At 50.0% G+C, this 22,881-nt stretch overlaps 1 protein-coding gene across 11 annotated transcripts in view; it reads left to right on the top strand.

Moving 5' to 3' along the window:
* The window catches only part of ANK3 (ankyrin 3), a 2,005,091-nt gene that overhangs the window by 1,911,870 nt on the left and 70,340 nt on the right, over window positions 1-22,881 (top strand). The gene's annotated exons all lie outside the window — the stretch shown is intronic.

The raw sequence follows: 22,881 nt of genomic DNA, 5'->3' as shown, positions 1-22,881 counted from the left end.
AAGTTTATTTATCCGGGTTTCAGACCTTCCATACTCCTGCAATTGTAAGTCCCCAGGGGAGAAATAAAGGGGGTCTCTGTACTTATGTCTCCACTACGGCGGGGATTAGATAAATTAAAGTATCAGACCACTGAGTTCTATCAGATTTTAACACTTAGTCGGGGTAGAGCAAAAAACATGATTTTAATACATTTTTACAATAACGTGCCCCCAAACACTTTGGGAAAAGTAATAAACAATTTAAAACACACTATCACTACTCTTAAAGAGCAGCTAGTAGGGGAGACAATTGTGTCCTGGGTAGGTGATTTTAATTGTATCGTCTGTCCTAACAGCTCAACGGGCATTTGTGGCCTAGGCGAGCACGAAGACGACAACCCTACCCATTTTATACATTCCAGTGTGGGAAATACGCTGAATAGCATGATTTTTCATTTTAATTTGTCTTGTATCAATGAGCTTTGCTCCCCTCCTATTTCGTTTCAGCCAACTTTCCATGGGAGGGGGTGCAACCCAACGATAGACTTTACTTTTCTAACTGCAACCCACTCACAATTAGTTACGACATGGGAAACACTTGATGTTATTTTCAGTGATCACTATCCGATTTCTTTTAAAGTAATAATTGATGGGTCCCAACAGACCTTAAGGGATAGTGTTTTATACCAGCCAGCGATCAACCTGCCTACTAGAAATGGTTATTCCATTAAATGGGATAAAGTGGAACCTGAGGGACTTTAAAAAAAGTTAGTAACATTAACCGGTGAAGATATCCACATCTGTTTGTCACAAGTAGAGGAGCCATCGAAAATCCTGGGTTCTTTTCTAAGAATTCAAGCGGAATTAAAAAGGCTACTGAACAGAGAATACCGACCGGATGCAAACCGACCTACAGGCTGGTTTGATAAAAATGGTACCAAGCTCTTAAAACTTTAAAAAAGGCCCTGCACGAAACACCAAGATCACCAACGGCGATCCGAAAGGCCAGAAAGCTGTATTATTCAGCAATTAAAACAAGGAAAAAATTATTAAAGCAAGAGGCCTGGTCGGCTCTGATTGCGGCCTCCGAGAGTAGGGACAGCAGAGCTTTCTGGAAAACGGTCCGTGCCTCTTACTCACCGAAAAAAGACACAGATGTGATAGATATGGCCATCAAGGGGGAAACCTGGGCTAATCATTTTAAACAGCTCTATGACACAGCAAATCCTGTGGACCCCGAAAGTCCCAAAAATGAAAAAGTGACACCAGAATATAGAAACAATCCCCTTGGGGGTTTTTCCAATAGGTATTATTTTTACTTACGAGAAGGTTTACAAAGCAATCAAAGAAAGCTCCTCGGGCAAAGCCCCCGGACCCGACGGAGTCCCTATTGGCGTTTATAAAACCGAGATCAACCTGTGGGCTCCCTTGTTAACTAATGTTTTGAATAATACTATTGACCATGGGTTCATACCAACCGGGACAGAAACCACTGTTGTTCCAATCTTCAAGAAAGGAGATAGGAATGACCCTACCTGCTACCGGCCCATCTCACTTCTTGATGCGCTAATGAAGGTGGCAGGCGGTATAATTTTACATAGGATTCAGACATGGGCAGATGAGGGGGACATAATCTCAAATTCACAGTATGGTTTTAGATCGGGAAAGGGGACAGTTGAGCAGGCTCTAAACCTAGCTCTAATCATCTCCAAGTATACCCAGGCCAAAAGAGGTCATCTATTTGTTACTTTTGAGGACCTGAGTTCCGCTTTCGATTGTGTGGACTATAACAAATTGTGGTCCACACTTTCGGAAATGGGAATAGATGACAAAATTCTAATATTTATTAGGGAGCTATATAGAGGTGCGGATGCCAGAGTTCGTTATGGCAGGATGGGAGAGTGTTCAGGGAGATTCCCCATCAGGAGGGGTGTGAGACAGGGGTGCATATTAGCACCCCTTCTCTTCACCCTATATATAAATTCTATTGGCAAGCATCTTGGGGAGTCACAGTTCGATTATCCGACCATATTGGGATCACCGGCGCCAATATTTTTATACGCCGATGACGCCTCTATTATTTCCCGAACTAGGATCGGTCTACAGAGGGCGGTCCTGAAATTCACCGATTTTATGAGTAATAGGGGCCTAAAGGTCAACATTACAAAAACTTACACGATGGCCTGTGGGTCTGGGATGAAGAGGACACCCTGTCCAATTTTCCTCGAAGGGAGGAGGATTGCAACCACCAATCACTTCTCCTACCTTGGAATAAACTTCGACAGGAGAGGTTACTGGCACACAGCAGTGAGGGCCAGAAACCTAGCCTTCTCTCGGGCAATAGGCGCCCTTAATAATTTCTGAGCTACATACGGATCCGGACTTTGGGGAATCGAAAATGCTCAACGGATCCAACAGAGTGAGAACCAGTACCTCCGATATTTGCTGGGTGCCCCAAAATCAACTGCCACATTTATCTCACATATTGAATTAGGTCTACCGTACATTGTGGATGCGATAAAAACTGTGCGCTTATTGTTATGGCACAAGGTGTGAGTTACCCCGGAAACATCGCTCAACAGAGATTTAATCTCTAACTGTCTCACTCTTGACGGTCTCAGTAACATCAAATGGCTAGCCTATGTAAAAAACATGCTGACCGAGATGGGCCACCCCGAGTTTTTCACAAGGCCTTCCAGCATGGAAGTGGTTCCCAGAAAGATGCTGAAACAAATGGCCCTTGGCCACCTGGCCAATGAAAGATGGGAACTGGAAAAAACCAAACCCTCTGTCGTGGTCTATCAGCAAATTACCATCAATGAAGGAACTCAAAGGTATCTCCTAAGCCAACCAAGTTGTTATACACGCATGTTACTGACCCGCTTTAGGTTTGGCACCTTTTTTCAGTTAACCACCTTCCCAGACTGTAACAACTGGTCTAGGGAGAAGCTCATTTGCCCATGCGATGACACTTCTGCTCAATCGAACATCCATTGTGTTTTATTTTGTAAATTTTATTCTGTACCCAGGGGGGGCTTACCTGAAACCCATCTTGAGGTCGTGGGGGCATCGCACATGTAGAACAGCTTTTGTGAGGCTGCAACAGCTTGAAAATGACGGTGTTACGCATGCTGTGTCTAGTTTTTTAAAATTAGTGATCAAGTTTAGAAAGTCCATGTAAATAATCATAATTTGAAATCGACTTTTGTTGGACAGGCCTCGTGAGGGGGCCGCTCCCTCCCCGCATAATAAGGCCCGAGCACCGGCTCTCCCGGTGTCACCAGAAGAACCACCCCGGCAACCCACAGAAGCAACCCGCAACCCGTCCCCAACGGGACGCCTGCTCCCGAACACCCCGACATCGGCCGGCCCGGGCCATCATCAGCAGCATTGCCCCGGCCCAGCCGCCATCTTGGACACTGCACCACGAGGCCGCGTGGCCGCAGCTCGACCCCAACCCTGGGCCTGGCCAGGCCCCGACATCGAGGCACCACCATCCACCCAGGAGGTGAACGGACCACTTGGCAGGTCAATGGGAGAGAGGAGTGTCGATGGCTCTCCCCCGCCAGGTGCCGATCGCCCCCAGCCTCCCCGGGCGCTGGCTCCACCCCCCTGCTGGGTGTCTGGACTCCCTCATCCCGGACCTCCCGACCTCCAAGAGCGAGGGTCCGGACATCAAAGGAGGCCAGATCTATAACTGGGGCAGCTCCAGAGCAGGAAGGCAGTTGTATCCTGGAGTCGAGAGACACCTAGAAGAACTTATCCTTGACGGACTGCTGGCGCTGCCGCAGCCCTGCCTTGTGAATCATCGTTCCTGCCTGCTGGCGCTGCCGCGGCCCTCTGCAACCTACACCTTCGTCGGGACCTGCTGGCGCTGCCGCGGCCCATCCTCGTAAACCATCGTTCCTGCCTGCTGGCGCTGCCGCGGCCCTCTGCAACCTACACCTTCGTCGGGACCTGCTGGCGCTGCCGCCGCCCATCCTCGTGAACCATCGTTCCTGCCTGCTGGCGCTGCCGCGGCCCTCTGCAACCTACACCTTCGTCGGGACCTGCTGGCGCTGCCGCGGCCCATCCTTGTGTGAACCATCGCCTTTGCCCGCTGGCGCTGCCGCGGCCCTTCTCAAACGAGACTTATCATCTTAGCCTGCCGGCGCTGCCGCAGCCCGACCTTCCAGAACTCCGAGCTCGAGGATTGTGAGATACCCATCTTGCCACCCCCGTACCAGACCGGTACCAAGACTGTCCCGCTACCCTTTCCCCTTCAGAGACTAGAATTGAGGGGACCCTCGTGTCCCGACCTCACTGTATCGCTGATAACCTTACTTCAAGAATCATATATAAAGAGTGTTGACCTCATCCTTGTGTGGTGTCCATCTGTGGGGGGGAAGTTACTCGTCTGTACGATCGCTGGAGACGGCCCTCACCGGAGGCCTCTCCCCCTGTCCTCGGCCGACCCTCCAGGTCCCCGTCTAACAACTTTGTTTTATTTGGAACATAAGATTCTTTTTTTATGATGAAATGCTATTCTTATTTAATAGAGAATTACTGTGTTCGGCACTTTTAAAATGTATGCTTTTATGAATTCAATATTGAATACCGAATAAAGCTCTTTTTGAATTTGACTTGGAGGAGGCTGGGGGCCTTGATGTCTCCTCTGATCCGGGGCTTGCCTCTCCCCCCCCCGCCCACTATGGAGGAAGGTGCCTTGTATACGGTGGTGCTTCGTCGGGGTGCTGAGGTCCTTAACCTTGATCTCCCCACGGTGACCCTCAAGACAAACCTCCTCACTGAGGTGCTCCAGCCACCGTCCACTTCTTCGGAGCCGCTGCTGCCCTTTTATGATGCCCTCACCGAAGTCTTGTTGGACACTTGGCCCCTGTGCATTAGAACGTCGCCAGCGCCGGGTGACCCTGCCTTTTTGACCATTCATCCTACACTTCAAAGTCTGGTCATTCAGTCTTCTAGGTCCCAGAATGCCTTTCCCACTGCACCGCCGGATAAGGACTCTAAGAGATTGGAGCAGTTTGGCAAGCGGTTGTTCTCTTCGGCCAGCTTAGGACTGCGGTCAGTGAACACTGCATGCCTTCTGGGCCGCTATTCCCACGCGGTGTGAGATTCTCCAGACTGTGCTGTCTCAGGCTGTGGCTGAGGGTAAGGACACAGCTAGATTCGCCATTCGTTGTGGCTTGGACACCGCAGACTCCCTTGGTAGGCCAATTTCCACGATCGTGGTGCTCCAGCCCCACGCCTGAATGAGGTCCTCTGGGTTCTCCCTGGACATTCAGAGCTCGCTCATCAGACCCCCCAGGATATAGCGGCATGGATTTGCAAATTTAGCGGCATAAATATGGAAATTTAGCGGCACAAATATGAAAATTTAGCGGCATTTTAGCGGCACTTAATTTTACTCATATGCATTCATTTTCAGCCTTAAATAAATGGAAACTGTTTTAGCAGAGTATTCCACTTTGATTAGGCAATCTGGAATATGGAATAGAGGAAGCAGCCCACAGGTGAAGGCTGTTATCCCTTGGAATTGCAATTCTTCATCTGCCAGTTGGGCTAAACAGAAGTGTGAGGTCTAAAACTTTGTGTCACATTTTGTGATGTCAATTCCTGTGAGGTCATTGGTCTTGATGCCACTTCCTGTGATGCGATGTGCCATGTCGCGCTCAATGATGTCACTCAATGTGATGTCACGCGCTATGGTGCCTAACTTGGTTAGACCCCCCCCCCCACTTCTGTTTTTTAGGACCTGTGCCCTCCTAACAAGTGAAATAAAGACAAGACAAAACAAGACAACAGGCCTCCTCCATCCGTGTACCCAGAATCTGGGAGAACATCCCTGTCTCCATCAGGGCCACCCCAGCGCGGATGCAATGCAGGGATTGAGTGACAGGCACTCACCCACACCTGACCCCCCCTGCATGTCTGGTTTCTGCCCCCAAAGCTCTCCTGCCTCTGAAATCATGGCTCCTGCCTGGGATCCGAGGGGCAGGCGCAGAGTACAAATGATGCGGAAATGAGTCCTGTTCCTAGGAGGGCTGTGCCAGGGCTTAGAAGCCCCGCTGCGAGTCTAGACTGCGGACGGAGCCCCCCCGTGCAACTCACGACACCCACAACGAGGCGCTTCACAGGTCTTAACCAGGGGGCCCGGCCTGGACAGGATAAAAAGAATGCGGCCCCCCCTTCCAGCCATAAAAGAAAAATATGCCCCTAACCCATGTATATTGTTTATAAGATAAAGTGTTTCTTCTGCTTAATTCACGTTTTATTGCCGCTTGTTATCAGACATGAACCTGAATATGATTGGTCTTCCTAGATATATTTCTAAGCCCTCCTCAGGATTTGGCAGGGCTGACCTTAACCTGGATGTAGGGAGTGCGCTGCTTCTCAGAGCTAACTAGTGGTGTTCATTCCCCAGACAGATAGTTTATCACAAACATTGACCCAAACCCTGACGAAGAGAGTACAAGCGTTTATAGTGGCTGTGGAATTTTAGCCTACTAAAGTTGTATTTCCTTAAAGTGAACCACCATCTTTGGGCTTTAGGCTACAAACGCACGCCCACTCAGGGTTAGGTACACCCACCTTTTCTTTACCCATGCCATTTTGTTTGCTACAGTACATGAGGAAAGAATTCTTTCAAACACTTCATTTCTGGATGTCATTGCCTGCCTCCCAAGAGTTCTTATGTGGTCTTATGAGTGTGAAGCGAGGGTTGATGGGACGACAGAAGATGAACAAGTAAAATAACTGATCGACTCTATTATATCCTTGCTTCAAAACCACCTGCCCCCGTTCCTAAAAGCAATCTGGTCGCTGGTGCTTGAGCCTCTTCTTGGGGTCTGGCCATGCACCCTGGTGTCTTTGGAATTGAGACGGCTCTTGTGGTTAATGTGTGCGGGATACTTCCATTGCTGAGGTGTGGAACACTTCTTTTTCTCACATGCTACCAGTGCAATATTTTACCAGCTCGCCTGTAGCTTTCTTTACATTTTGTTTTCTAAGAACGAGTAAAGATATCTGGTTATAAATCTCCAGGAAGTTCACTTATCCTTCCTTGCCTCCCTCCTCCCCCCACGCACACACAATTCCCTTTAACATAAACCGGTCTCCGAGTCCGGCTGGAGCACAAGCAGCAGTTTTTTTCAGCGAGTCTCGTCTGGACTAAGGATCGTATTGTTGAGGGCTCTGCGTCTCTCTGGGGGTCCTGCTGTATCGGTGTCTGCTATAAATACAGCGCTCTGCTTTGACAGTGCGCTGCCATGGTAACTCCAGTCCCTTGGCGCAAGGGGAGATTGGCATAATGACCTGTGAAGTACTGGGTGCGGCATGCAGAGCTCAAAAACTGACTGTGTGTGTCCCGGGAAGCTGCTTACACACACGAGTGGGGGGGGAGGGGTGGCGGCGCACAGCCAATCAAACGCATTGTTTGTTTTGCTGTCTCCCGGTAGAGACACTTTTCTAAATATCGTGGCCAATATGGTAATTATCGCGGCCATCGCGGTAATCTGCCGATTTCGCGATTTTTTTCGTGAATCGCGAAATCGCGATAAGCTGGAGGGTCTGGCTCATGGACATGCCTTTTGACGACACTCGCCTGTTTGGTGATAAGGACGACGCGGCACTGGAGCGTTTTAAGGACTCTCGAGCTATGGCCAAGTCCTTGAGCCTTTCCACCATGCGACCGTCCACGTCCACGTTTCATTCCTTTCGTGGCCATGGCAGAGGCACCCCTGGCCGTTTGTTTAGCCAGAAGCCTGCGCAGAATCAGCCACAGCGGGCCCGTGGGCGCGGCGGCCGCCGCGGTGGCTCCGGGGGCCTGCGTGAGGTTTAGTCGACCGCCACCCCCGCGACGTCTACCTCGAAGCCTTCCTACTCTGAGCTTCGGGTCGCACCCCACGCCAGTGGGTGGCAGGATTCACCATCACCTTCCCCACTGGTGTGCTGTCACTTCTGACAAGTGGGTGTTGCAGCTCGTCCGGAGGGGCTTCTCCCTCCCCTTAGAGTCTCTTCCCCCCCCCCCCCCCCCCCCCCCCCCCGGATGCCTCCTCAGTTCCACCGCATGTCGATTCTCCAACAGGAAGTCGCAGCCCTCTTGGCCAAGGGGGCCATCGAGCGCGTTCTTGGGCCGGAAGTAGGACCTGCTTGTTATTCCCACTACTTTCTGGTACCCAAGAAGGACAAGGGGGGCTTGCGCCCCATCTTGGACCTTGGGGACGTCAATTGCTTCCTCCGGAAGGAGAAGTTCAAGATGTTGACTCTGGCTCAGGTCCTGGCTGCCCTTGACCTTGGAGACTGGATGGTAGTGTTGGACTTGCAGGACGCATATTTTTACATTCCCGTCCTGCCGGCCCACCGGCGTTACCTGCTGTTCACGGTAGGCCAGGAGCATTTTCAGTTTGCTGTGCTCCCTTTCGGCCTTACCAGTGCCCCTCGGGTGTTCACAAAAGTGATGGCGGTGGTCTCAGCTCATCTCCACAGGTCAGGTGTGTTAGTCTTCTCCTACCTTGACAACTGGTTGTTGAAGGCGGGCTCGCCCCAGGCAGTCGCCACCCATCCTCAGACTACGGCTGACCTCCTGCACTTGCTGGGGTTTTCCATCAATGTGCCGAAGTCACACCTGAGTACCTCTCAGAAGCTCCCCTTCATCAGAGCGGTTCTGGATTCAAAGCAGTTTCAGGACTATCCTCCCGAGCAGCGAGTCTGGGATATTCAGGCTATGATTCCGATCTTTCAGCCTCTATCCCGGGTTTCAATCAGGATGACCCTCCGGCTCCTGGTCCTGATGGCCTCCTGCATCCTGCTGGTACAACATGTCAGATGGCAGTGAGACCTGCAGTTCCAGTGGGCACAGCATCAGGGCAACCTGTCCGACCACTTTCAGATCTCGGAGGGCACTGAATCGCACTTGCAGTGGTGGCTCACGAATCGCTATTGGGTCAATGGCAGATCCCTCTCCCTTCCCCAACCGGAGCACACAGTGGTGACTGATGCGTCCCTCCTGGGATGAGGGGGCCACTTGGGAGAGGCGGAGATCAGAGGCCTCTGGTCTCCGGCGGAGTCCCGGCTCCTTATCAACCTTTGGCAGCTTTGGCCGATCTGGCATGCACTGAAAGCATTCCTTCCCTCTGTCCGGGGGAGTGTAGTGCAGGTGTTCACGAACAACACCACTGCCATGTGGTACTGCAACAAACAGGTCGGGGTAGGGTCGTGGACTCTATGTCAGGAGGCTCTGCGCCTCTGGACGTGGCTGGAACATCAAGGCATTACCTCGGTGGCTCAACAACTGGCAGGTTCTCTGAATGCCAGGGCGGACAAACTCAGCCGGCGGTGCATGATGGATCAGAAATTGCTTCTGAACTTGGAGGTGGCGCAAGGTCTCTTTCTGCAGTGGGGAGAGCCTTGGCTAGATCTATTCGCCACCGAAGAGGACGCGCAATGTCATCAGTTCTGCGCGTTGGAATTTCCAAGGTGGCACTCGCTCGGCGACGCTTTTCATCTCGAGTGGAGCTGCTGTCTGTTGTACGCCTTTCCGCCTATACCACTTCTGCCCAAAGTGCTGAAGATCAGGCGCGACCAGGCCCTGGTCATTCTTGTGGCTCTGGATTGGGCACGAAGGTACTGGTATCCTGAACTACTCAATATGGCGATCAATACCCCGATCCGACTACCTCTTTGGGAGGATCTTCAGGGGACGGGCCTTCACCCGAACCTGTCCAGCCTCCACCTCCATGCGTGGAGATTGAGCGGCGACCGCTGACAGCTTTCAATCTTCCTTCCAAAGTCTGTGATGTCATTCTGGCAGCCAGGCGTCCCTCCACAAAAACGGTATACGCCTACAGGTGGAACAGGTTTGTGGCATGGTGCTGTGGATCCTCTTTCTGCCCCTCTTTACGAGGTTCTTCTGTTCCTTCTTTCCTTGGCCCAGCCGGGCTCTGCTCTGGACACTATCAAGGGTTATCTTTCTGCCATCTCCGCCTTTCTGCGGCTTCCTGATCAGCTTTCTCTTTTTAAGTCCCCGCTTGTTAACCGTTTCCTGAAAGTCATTAAGCACACGTTTCCTCCCGTGCCATTCATAATGCCTAAATGGGACTTAAACCTTGTCTTGACATATCTGATGTGTGCTCCCTTTGAGCCCCTTCATAACTGTCCCTTATGTCTTCTTACTCTAAAGATGGCTTTCCTGGTTGCTATCACCTCTGCCAGAAGATTGAGTGAGCTCCTTGCTCTTTCTTCTAAACCTCCTTTCCTTTCTGTTCATCTGGACAAGGTGGTTTTAAGTACCCGTCCTTCTATCTTGCCAAAGGTTGTTACGCCATTTCACATCGGGCAGACCATCACTTTGCCCACCTTTTTTCCGCCTCCGCATTCCTCGAAAGAGGGAAAGAGGCTCCACCGTCTGGACCCAAAACGTGTGCTCTCGTTCTATCTGAATTGCACACAACAGTTCCGGGTGGATGACCAGCTCTTTGTTGGCTACTTGGGCGCCAAAAAAGGTCGGGCCGTGCAGAAACTGACCATCTCTCGGTGGGTCGTTCTGTGCATCAAAGCATGTTATTCATTGGCTAAGAAGGAGCCTCCTGTGGGGCTGCATGCCCATTCTACCAGGGCGACTGCAGCCAATATTGCCTTGGGACGCGGCGTTCCCTTGCAGGACATTTGTCAGGCAGTTACGTGGGCTTCGCTGCACACGTTTACCAAGCATTACTGCCTTGACAGTCAAGACCGGAGAGACGGCATCTTTAGCCGTTCTGTTCTCCGTGACTTTCTGGTGTAATCTTGTTCGCAGACCCACCTCTGGGGTTGGTATTGCTCGGGTATCTATTCTAAGGTAAGGAATCTACCACTAACGTGTCTCTTTCAGATGCACAAGTTACTACTTGTGTAACAATATATCTGTAAGAGACATTAGTTAGTGATAGATTCCTTACTGCTCCATCCATCCTCCCCGTTCTGCGAACTGATTACTAGAGTTAAGGGCATCCCTTTCAAGGCCCTAGTTTCAATGCACCTGTGGTCAGTATCTTGCATGGCTCTGCGTTCCTGGCGCGAAAAGTCGTGTACAGAACTGATGCCATCGCGCATGGGTGGCGCCTAAGTAGTCTCAGTGAAGTCATCTCAGCGCATACGACGCAGTGACGGACGCGGAGCCGCAGGACGCCACCTACTGACGCGCAGGGGTACTGCTAAGCAAAACTTTCCGGATCTAGTATGACGCCTGGGGATATTCTAAGGTAAGGAATCTATCACTAACTAATGTCTCTTACAGATATATCATTACACAAGTAGTAACTTGTGCGTCAGGCATATGCGTTTTTGTTTATTAACTCCCCGTCTTTCCAGTTCTCACCTCGGGCGAGCCGTGTGGGGCTGGACAATGCAATGATTCCTGATTCGTGTCTGACAGGTGCAGCGGTCAGTGAGTGGGGGAGGGACTGCGAGGACACTGTGCACGTGCCAGAGCATGCACACACTAGGGACGGTACCACAAGACCCTGCTTTTTGCCCCAGCTGTGTGTGCAGATTGGTAAAAAGCCAACCCGAGTGCCGCTGTACGAGGAAGGCGGAGAGCGCGGCTGCTAATCGGTTCACAGAGGGGTCCCCACCTCTCGGCAGCCAAGCTAAAGCAGAGGGGCAAACTAAGGAAGGTGCCATCTCTCCCCCGCCCGATGAAATGGCTTCACAGTTCATTAGAGATGCCTGAAGTAGATGTAAAAGCCACCAAGTCCCTGCAGTGTATGCCGAGTATTGTGTGCATTGAGCAGAAGGGCTAGCTTTTCATGTGGCTCTCTGTGACACGTGCTCCAGGGCCCAGCCAAGCTTTCGCTGCTCTTCGTTGGTTCGATGAGACAGGATGCTGCTCTCTGCAGTGAGCCATGATGCATTGCTGTTCTTTATTGAAGTGGACTGTGATTATATTTTGGTGTCTACGGGTTATTAAAGTCTGCCATGGGTCTACGTGGGCTGTGCTGGTGCCCTGGCAGCTGTTGTGAATTATTGAGGAGTTTTGTAGAGCCTTGTGTGTCATCTTTCGGTTACTTTGTAGCTCTATGAGAAGCTACATTCAGCTTAGCCTTCATTTCATGTGGTGACGTTTGGAACAAGCAACAGGTTAGTATGTAAAATTAGGGTGAGGCCCTATACAGTTTGTGTGCTTATTCTCTGAGAAGTTTTGGAGACATTGGTATGTGTGCATTCAAGCCAGATGTAAAAAGGTGTTGTACTGCTTGTCATAGTCCCATCTATGCACCACTTCCTTTTGTATAGTATCAGCCAATTAGTCATGGTTTGCGACCAATGCAGCATTTCTACTTCAAAAAACAAAATAAAATAAAACAAGCATTGGCATAGCCAATAGATCTATTTATGCAGTACAATATCCTTGGTGCAACAACATCAACTGTTACATGGCTAAACACTTATAAGGTCCCAAAGTCGAGACCTATTGGCTATGCCAATGCTTGTTTAGTTTGTTGAGGGTAGTTTTTGTCGGCTGCATCATGGTGCATTCCACCACCATTGAGTGCTTTAGGTCACTAAAGGGTACAGCAAAAAGTGTAACCTTTAAAAAAATACATACTCTGAATTGTGGAGGCCAGTGGTGATATGAGGGTTTGGGTCCATGGATGCACATTATGAAATGCCTGGAAAGTGACAGTGTTTGAATGGGACTTTACCAGTTCTCTTCCTATTTCTCTGCCTTTTACAAAAAAACTGAGTGTCCCTACTTAAGACGTCATTCTGAAAACCCCTTACTTCCTGTTTTAAGTGCAAAACAGGACTTTTCAGTCAAATCAGGATTATAGTGGGTACACAAATACTGCACTCTGTAATTTTTCCCTGCAAAATTTGTGCAGCCCATAAACAGCAATTTGTAGGGTTAGTAGCATGGAATGGTGCAAAACATGCTATTCACCATTACAAAGTGCAGAACCCACAATAATGTGGCAATGCAGGACATGTTAAACACCACATCCTAAGGTGTAGGTATCTATTTATTGGGTATGGTTCTACCACAACCAATTCTGAGGCACTCGTAGTGAGTCCATTGGTAATCAGATTTTTAGTGGGCACACCATCTGTTAACATATCTTACTATGGACATTTTTCAGTGTCACTTTCATTGAAATGGTAATAACTAGAAGTGTGTGTGTGTGTGTAATGCCTCGCGAGAGAACCTTAGTAATTTTCAAAGATGTGTTTGCTTCTCATTGACAATTTAGAAGCAACTGAAATGTAAGTCCTCTGTCTCATAAATAAAACTCCGATCACCGGAGGGAAGTTTCAGGATTCTGATGGATTGCTGATGTGTTCAGACTGAAGAAATCTCTTGTCAAATAATGAGTGCAATGATTTTTTGAAAACGTATTTTATTGGCTTTATATATTCATCATTCACTTATACATAATAACAGGTCATCAGCATGAATCAACCCTTCAATAGCCTTCCCCCTCCTTGCATCCTATGAGCCATTCAGTATTAATGCTGTAACATCTTATAGGGAGGATTTATACATGGTCATATTATAACCCTTGAACTGCCAAACCTAATACCCAACTATATTGCCTCCAACCTTCTGTAAACCCCCCTCCCTCCTCAGTCCTCACTGGTGTGTGTAACTGCACCCATTACATTCCGTCTCATGTCGCGTAGCAGCCGCAACTGACAATATCCCTCAATGTACCTGTAGTTGATAGGGGACCTCATCCAGCCCAGTACCCTCCGCTTACTCTTCCTCTATCCGGTGTTCCAGTAATGCTTGTAATAATGTTTCCCATGGTTTGCTGAATCTAGTGCCCGTTCATTATTAAGCCGTCTCACCTATTGATATCTAAGTACACTCTCACTTCCTGCCCATTTTAAAAACTCAGCCTTCCTTCTCCCACCCCGAGGACCGTCTTTTGCCTTCCAATGCCTCGTTATTTCCCTTTTTGCTAGTAATAGCCCCATGTCTACAAATTTGCTCGTTATCTTGGTTTTGCAGCGTGAATCTTTCTGGATTCACTATGCTATGCATTATTCCGCGGTCTAGTGGTAGGGTCCGGAATCGTAGTCTTTTCCTTTTTTTTTTTGTAGCCCAGGTGGGCGTCGACGCGTCCACCTTAGGGTGTCCTTCTCGTGACATTGGCACGCTTCCTGTGGAAGCTCCCACCCTTGGGCACCATCTTCAGATTCTTTTTTCCGCCGTTGGGTCTGGATCGTTCCACGAGGGGCTCCAGAGTTTTGGAGGAAAAGAAGCCGCTTTGCAAGGAAAAGCCTGAAAAGACGACGAGGGATAACAACTTCGAGCCGGGACGACGAAGAGGAAGGAGAACTTCGATGTCCAACGGAGGATGCGCACAGGGGGCCCCCTGAACGCACAACATGGACAACACACCTTTTAAATTCTGCCATAATTGCCACCACAAATACGCGCAGAAGGATCAACACCAGGTTTGCAACCTCTGCCTACTGGTCGACCACGAGAGCAAGGACTCCACCTTCACACCGAAGACTCTCCGGGTTAGAGAGCGACCGAGACGGGACAACTACAACATGCAGGGCAAAAGTCAACAGCCGTCCCTTTGGGACATGAGGTTCTCGAGCGACGAGGAGGATAACGTCGCCAGAGAAGACGACAGCTACACGGTCATAGAGACCGATAAGAAGACTTCTAAAGAGGTAGGAGAGTTGACGACCCCATAAGCTCCGACAGAGCCTCGACAATCTGAGGCAGACTCTCGATAAACAGATTCGAAGTCCTCGAAGGGAGCACTGGCGCCGAAAATCTCGACGGCCACAGCTGCACCCAAGGACAAACTGCCCGGTGGATCCTTCGAAAAGGACTCCCAGGCGGTGAAGACCAGCGAAAAGCCAAGGTCGTCGAAGCACGACCCCGAAAATGAATGTTCGACTTCGAAAGAGTGGGCCCGAAGATGGCTTCGACGAAAGACCCACAGCCCATCTCGACGTCGAAATTTACGAGGAAGAGAGCAGCCGAACCATTTGACGCCGAACAGGCCGCCGAAATGGAGAGGAAGAAAACACGGCTTGAGGCAGAGATGGATAACATCCTTCAACGAAAGAAGCAGTTCGACGAAAAAATGTAGATTCAACATCCCGTCGAAGCAAAGCACGGTGGTCGTGGAAATAGAAGAGGAGGAGGACTTCGAGGCCGAAGAGCCGCCGTAAAGTCCAGAGGCCCAGGAACATCTGGATGAAGAAGCCTCATACTACGATGATGAGGGGGAAGACGATCAGCGGACGACCCTCGGATCAGCATCCTCTGGGACACAGGACCTGGAGTGGCAGGACCTCAACATTGAGAGCCCAGAAGAGGCCGTGGACTCGTACCCTTCGAGGCCTTCGCCGCCAGATGACATTGGGGCCTACAATATGGTCATCAAGAACGCGGCAACAGCTTTTGGAGTAAAGCTAGATGAGGAGAAACTGAAAGCAGACTTCCTCCTCGAGACCCTGCTCCCCACGCGGATGAGGAGCCAGTACCTCCCTATGTTTGAGAGTGTTATGGCCCAGGGGAAGGAGGCATTCAAGGAACCAGCGACATGCAGGTCCGTCACGCCTAGAACGGAGAAAAAATATAAACACTGCGCCAAGGACCCTCCATACATCGGGGGATCCGTTAGGGCGGACTCCATTATTGCGGCCAGGAAGAGGGCTAATGCCCCAACGACTTCAGGGCCACCTCCAGACAAGAAAAGCAAGAGGATGGACCTAACTGGGAGAAAGATAGAAAGGAACGCTGCAATGCACTGGCGCATGGCAAACTCAAACGCCCTGCTGAACAGGCACCAGTACCAGATCCTGGATGAGATCGGAAAGCTGCTGCAGCACCTACCAGATGAGTACCAGCAAAGAGCTGCACACCTGGTGGAGGAGGGAAAGAAAGTGGCAAGTGCCTGCTTCAAAACTGCCTTGGATGGAGCAGACATGTCCAGCAGGCTGATAATGTTGGGAGTCACTGAGAGAAGACAGGCTTGGCTCAGGATTTTGGGCTTCAAGTCAGAGGTACAGCACAACATTCTTAGCACCCCTTTCAACGGGGAGACACTTTTTGGGGCGCCGATGGATGAAAAGCTCACCCAGCTGAAAAAGGAAAACGAAACGGCAAGGTCCATTGGGGCTTCGCAATTCAGAGGAACAAAGAGAGGTACCCCGTCACAGAGACCGAATTGGTGGGGGTAACCAACCGGGAACGTCACACCAGACATTCCAACAGTCACAGCATGTTGACAACCAAACACAGCAAGGGCACCAGAAACAACACTGGCACCAACAACAGAGAGGCCAGTCCTTTCGCGGGAGAGGCAACGGACGTTGACAAAACAAAAGAGGGGGCCAACAACCCGCCTCTAAGTGACTCCGTCACGAGATCAGTGCCCACCCGGGCAAAGCCTCCCAGGGTGGAGCACAAAAAGTGCGACTCCGGGTTACACGGAACACACATCGCAGAACATGTAACACCAGTAGGAGGCAGGTTAAGTAGTTTCTTCCAGGAGTGGAAGAAGAAAACCACAGACAAATGGGTACTCAACATCCTAGAGTTCGGATACTGCATAGAACTGGAAAAGACACTGCCATACAGAAAGCCAAAAAGGAGGGCGCAGTCCAGAAAAGAGCTAGAGCTACTTCAAAGGGAAGCGGCGGACCTCCAGGAAAAGGAGGCCATCGAGCCAGTCCCATACCGAGAAAGGAACAAGGGAGTGTACTCCACATACTTCCTCGTGCCAGAGGTGGACGAAACAATGAGGCCCATCCTAGACCTAAGGTTCCTGAACAAGTTCATAAAGACATAGAAATTCAAGATGACGTACTTACAGGAGGTCATTCCTCAGATGCACATTCCTATGAACAGGCAGCACAAACACCTATTAAGATTTACAATAAACAAAGACCACTACCAGTTCACAGCCCTAGCGTGCGGACTAAAATCCGCACCAAGGTTCTTCACCAAGTTCCTCTCAGCAGTGACAGTGCACCTAAGATGGGAGGGGATCCATGTATACCCTTACGTGGACGACTGGCTAATAAAGGCAAGCTCACACAGAACATGCAAGGAGCACGCAAAACGCATGACGAATATGCTGAAGGACCTGGGATTCTCCATCCAATGGGGAAAATCCTATATGGAACCAGAGCAAGTAAAAATCTTCCTGGGAGCACAGATCAACACCACTCGGAGCAAGGTGTTCCCCAGCGACAAGAGTACAGTGGCACTACTGAAGGAGACGCGCCTCTACCAGAAGGGGCGAGATCTGACAGTGAGGACAGCGAGCAAGGTCATGGGCATGATGGCCTTGTGCATACATTTGATACCAAAAGTACGCCTCCACATGAGACCATTCAAAGAATAGCTGCAAGAACAATGGTCACAAGCTACAGGAAGTTGGGAAGATCTAGTGGTTGTAATGCACGCAGTGCAGGAGGAGATGATGTGGTGGAGCAAGAAGAATATGACAGAAGGGAAGCCTCTAACACCACCGACCCCAACGGTGAATTCACAACAGACGCATCCCAGAAGGGATGGGGAGCACACATGAGCAAGCTCAGGGTGAGGGGTCTGTGGGCTCCAGCGGATGCGGTCAAACATATCAACTACCTGGAACTAAAGACCGTGTTCCTCGCCCTGAAAGCCTTCCAGACGAAATTGTACAACCAAAGAGTGCTGATCCAAACAGACAACACAACGACGATGTTCTACATCAACAAACAGGGAGAACACAATCAGCTCCGCTATCAAACCTAGCACAGGAGATATGGAGATGGGCCATCCCACTGAAAATAGACCTGTTAGCCATACACCTACCAGGGAAGGAAAATGTGGAAGCAGACTGGCTCAGCAGACAGACATCGGCATCCCACGAGTGGGAGCTCAATACGCAGGAAACACAAAAGCTATTCAAAAGGTGGGGAACGCCGTCAATAGACCTATTTGCAACACACCTGAATGCAAAATGCCAAAGCTACGCGTCCAGGCATCCAGGGGAAGGATCCCTGGGGAATGCCCTATGGATAAGTTGGCCGAAAACATTTGCCTACGCTTTTCCCCCGATACCACTGATACACAGAGTACTCAACAAGTGCAGAGACAGCAGCATGACTCTGATCCTGGTGGCACCACAGTGGGCCAGGCAGACATGGTACTCACAGATAATGGAAATGGCACAAGGTGCCCCCCACAAATTCGGGAAAAGAAAGGACCTTCTCTCCATGCAAAACTGAGAAATATTACACCCAGAGTCGGAGAGCCTTAGCCTGGCGGCATGGCCCCTGAAGACTTAGAGTTCGCGCACCTGAATTTACCTTTGAGAACCCTGCGTGTACTACGAGAGGCAAGAAGACCTAGCACACAAAGGTGCTATGTGGCGAAGTGGAAGAGGTTCACACAATGGTGCAGCAAGAAGAAGCTACACAAAAAGATGACAAGAGAATCAACGGTGCTAAGGTATCTCAGGCACCTGCTGAAGGAAGGACTAAGCTCATCCTCGCTGAGAGTGCACCTGGCAACAATAGTGACCTACACAAGAGGTGAAACAGGGAAGAGTTTCTTTACATCGGAGATAGTAAAGAGATTCCTGGAAGGGCCGAAAAGAATCGCACCTCCAAAGAGGATGCCGCCACAGGCATGGAACCTTAATTTAGTATTAACAGAACTCATGAAAGCGCCTTTTGAACCCATCCATAAGGCCTCTCTACAAATGCTAACAATGAAGACAGCTTTCTTGGTGGCAATCACCTCACTGCGCAGGGTGAGTGAACTACAGGCGCTAACACTACAAGAACCCTACATCCAGATACACAATGATAGGGTGGTGATGAGAACGGACCCTCACTTTATGCCAAAGGTGGTGTTGAGGTTCCACATATACAAATACCAAGTTTCTTTCAGAAACCGACCACAAGCGCAGAGAGGGCGCTGCACACTCTGGACGTTAGAAGGGCAGTAATGCACTACATAGAAAGAACCAAGGAAGACAAAACAGTTCTTTGTGTCCTTCGCAAGCAGTTTTCTGGGTAAACCAGTAACAAAGGGAACCATAGCACGATGGATCGCACGGACAATACAATTCTGCCACAAACCAGCAGACCAAGAACTAGCGGAGGGGTCACGGGCCCACTCTACTAGGAAAAAGGGAGCAACCATATCCTTCCTGGCTAACACACCCATTCAAGAAATATGCCTGGCAGCAACATGGGCTTCAGTGCACACGTTCCCTAAGCACTGCTGTGTGGATATATAAATGAACAAGGAAGCACAAGTACCACAGAAGGTGCTTCAACATATATTCAACAACCAACGCTCATCTTCCACCCAGCCGCCACAAACATAACAAACCGCTACAAGTCTATGCACAGCATAGGGAAACCAGAAAGATTCACGCTGCAAAACGAATAGTTTCTTACCTGTCTGTGTGGTTTTGCAGCTTGAAGATCTTTCTGGATTCACTAACGAACCCACCCTCCTCCTCCAGAAAGATGAGGCTGGAGAAACAGGTGGTAAAACAAGAACAATACTGAAAACAAGACACCTTGAAGGACTAAGCGGGTAAAACACTTAATTGAATATTGCCAAGGATTCGGAAACAGAGCACAAAATGAGAAAAAAAGAATCCGAAGATGGCGCCCAAGGGTGGGAGCTTCCGCCGGAAGCGTGCCGACGTCACGAGAAGGACACCAAAAGTTGGACTTTGACGCCCACCTGGGCTACAAAAGAAAAAAAAGAAAAAAAGAAAAGACTACGATTCCGGACCCAACCACTATACTGCGGAATAATGCACAGCTTAGTGAATCCAGAAAGATCTTCAGGCTGCAAAACTGCACCGTCAGGTAAGAATCTATTCGATTTAGATGTGTGAGCAAACCAGTGCAGTATGCATGTGGCCAAGTCAAAAGTCAGCTGTCGGTCCCTAACTGTGTTCAGAATGTCTCCCACTTCTTCCCAGTAGTCTCCCAATTTAGGGCATGACCACAGCATATGCTCGCGCTCTACCCCTTCACTCGCACAACGGGGGCACACTGCCTCTTCTATTTTAAAATTTGTCCTCATTTTCCCTGGTGTCAGATATGCCCTATGAAGTTTATAGAAATGCACCAGCTGGAATCTTGCGTTTCTCGTGCTTTTCTAAGCCCTACGCATTATTCGTGCCCAGGCTGTCTCCGGTATGGGTTTCTCTTTGCCTGCTTCCCATTTTGCCCTCAAGGTGTCCAGGGGCGCTAGCCCTTCATTCAACATTCTGGAGTAAAGGCAGGTGACTGCCTTAGAAGTCCCTGCTGCCATCATTGTGTATTGACACGCCATTCTTGTCTTGGGTTCTACAAGCCCTTCTCTCCGATGTGCCTGCAGCGCGCCCGCCAGTGCGACATGTATTAGAAACCCTCCTCTAGGCAGATCGTACCGCTCTTGTAACGCCTAATAGGGTAGCATTTCCCCGTCCTCATAGAGATCTCCAATCACTTGGATCCCTTCCCGTTCCCAAACCTGTAAGGGCGTCCAATTGCCTCCGTGGGGTAGCGCCATAGCCATCCCCAGCGGGATTTCAGGCGCAAAGGGATGTAAAACTCTCGCCCTGCGCTGGGAGCGATTCCAGCACAGTCTCAACGTTTTTCCTCCATAGAAAGATCGCTGAGGTCTAGCTTTTGTTGCATGACTATGAAGGAGAGGATATGGAGTGGGATCCCCCTACCTCTTAGGTGCTCGGGCCCCTAAATTCCTTTGCTACTACTTGCATCAATATCTGTAATTGGGCCGCTAAATAATACAGGTCGAAATCAGGGACCGCTAGTCCGCCCTCCGCCTTTGGTCTAGTCAGCGTTGACTGCGCTACTCTTCGCCTGCCTGATAAATACCGAGCCCGGCACACATACAGGCAGCGTTCTAAAAATATATAGCAACCTAGGTAGTGCTACCATCTTTAATAGGGCTATTCGACCTGTCACAGACAGCGGGAGCGCAGCCCAAAAGGCCATACTACCCTTCAATGCCCTCACGCATCTCCTCACATTCCCCTCCAGCATATCAGTGGTACTATGATAAACATGCACCCCAAGTATGCCAGGCAAGTCGGTTCCCATCGCACTTCGCTAAGCATATTGGGCGGAGGTTCTCCAGGTCTCGTCGGAAACAGACATGTTTTCGACCAATTCACCCGCAGGCCTGATATATCTCCAAATTCCGAGAGCAAGTTCGCTGCTCCCTCCAGTGCCCTCCCTGCATCCTCCAGAAACATCAACAGGTCGTCGGCATATAGCAAAATATACTGCCAATCTCCCCTGTACCACAGGCCGTCATATTTCTCTTCCAATCTGGCCCTCGCCGCCAGCGGTTCTATGGCTAGGGTAAACAGTTAAGAGGAGAGCGAACACCCCTGTCTCGTCCCTCGGGCCACTGGGTATTGAGACAATATCAGTGACCCAACCCGCACCCTAGCCACTGCGGACGTGTAGAGCACTTTTGTCCAAGCCACAAAGTCAGTTCCCACTCCAAAGCGTCCTAATGTCTTATACAGGTATAGCCACTCTAAGCTGTCAAAGGCTTTCTCATGTCCACTGACAGCACCACAGGTTGTCATGCTCCCGGCTGTCCCTCTTCCAATATCCGTATTAATCTTCGAACATTAAAGGACGTGTTCCTAGTCGGGATAAGCCCAGCTTGATCCTCATGGATCAACGTGGTCATATGCGCCAAAATCCTGCTCAAAATTTTGTAGCCGGTAGTTAGCATTGATAACCGGCGATAGGAGGCCGAGTCTGTCCCTACTCTGCCAGTTTTCAAAAGCGGAATCACAAGTGCTTCCCGCATGGAGTTAGGGAGTTGACCTAATTCTTTCGCCTCTTTGTAGACCTCCAATAGCCTTGGGGCCAGTAAATCCACATATTTCCAGTAGAACTCAATCGGTAAACCGTCAACCCCATGTGTTTTATTTCGGTCCATTTGCTTGATAGCACTCCTAATTTCCTCCAATTTTATGTCCTGGCCTAAACATTTCGCTTGCTCCTCCTCTAATTCTGGGAGTATTATCTCGTCCAGAAAGGAGTCGATCTGGAGGACCCCCGCCACCAACGAACTTTCATATAGTGCCTCATAATACTGAAAAAATTGGTGTAAAATCTCACTCTGGGGGAAACCACCTCCCCTCACGTCCTCCAGTGCCAATATAGGTGAGCCCCCTTTTGTCGGATTGACCAGCCAAGCCAGCAGTGTTCCCGCCTTGTCTCCTTCCGAGTGTGATTTCGTGATATAAGTTTTATAGTCAAAGCAACGCGAAAGAAGAGGTGGCAGTGGAGATGGAGAGATTTCTCCATCTCCATTGCCACCTCTTCTTTCGCTGCCATTACTTCCTCGTGCGCCTCTGGGTGCCTCTGGGTGCCCAGGCCTTGCTAGCTCCACCTTCCTCAGTCTACTCTCTGCCCGATTCACATCTTGTATTAGTACCTTTCGCACCCCTACATGTTTACCTATACAGAGCCCCCGGATTACTACCATGAAGGCGTCCCATTCCATCGCCCTTGTGGAGGCCGTGCCAGCATTCTCGGTAAAGTAATGTGTTATCCCTTCGCTCACTTCTCTCTGAAAAATCAGGTCTTCTAGTGTTTCAGGTCGTAGGCGCCAGGTGGGGATGGCAGACACCGCCGTCATCCAATGCATAGTAAACAGCAATGGGTTGTGACCTGACAGTGTCCTGGTGAGATATTCAGTATGCGCTACGGAGGGCACCATTGAAGGTGAGCATAATATTGCATCTAGTCGGACATGCAGATCATTCATTGCCGAGAAATATGAATAGTCCCGGTCGAGTAGGTGGTGCGTGCGCCACACGTCCACAAAGCTCCATCTGTCCTGCCAATCCAGCCTGCATTTAGTTAATCTGTGTATGGGGCAGTCCGCCAGCGGGGGGT

Source organism: Lissotriton vulgaris, chromosome 5 (assembly GCF_964263255.1).
Source record: "Lissotriton vulgaris chromosome 5, aLisVul1.2, whole genome shotgun sequence".
Lineage (NCBI taxonomy): Eukaryota > Metazoa > Chordata > Amphibia > Caudata > Salamandridae > Lissotriton > Lissotriton vulgaris.
Note: the sequence above shows the minus strand (reverse complement) of the source record. Positions and strands in the feature narration are given on the sequence as shown.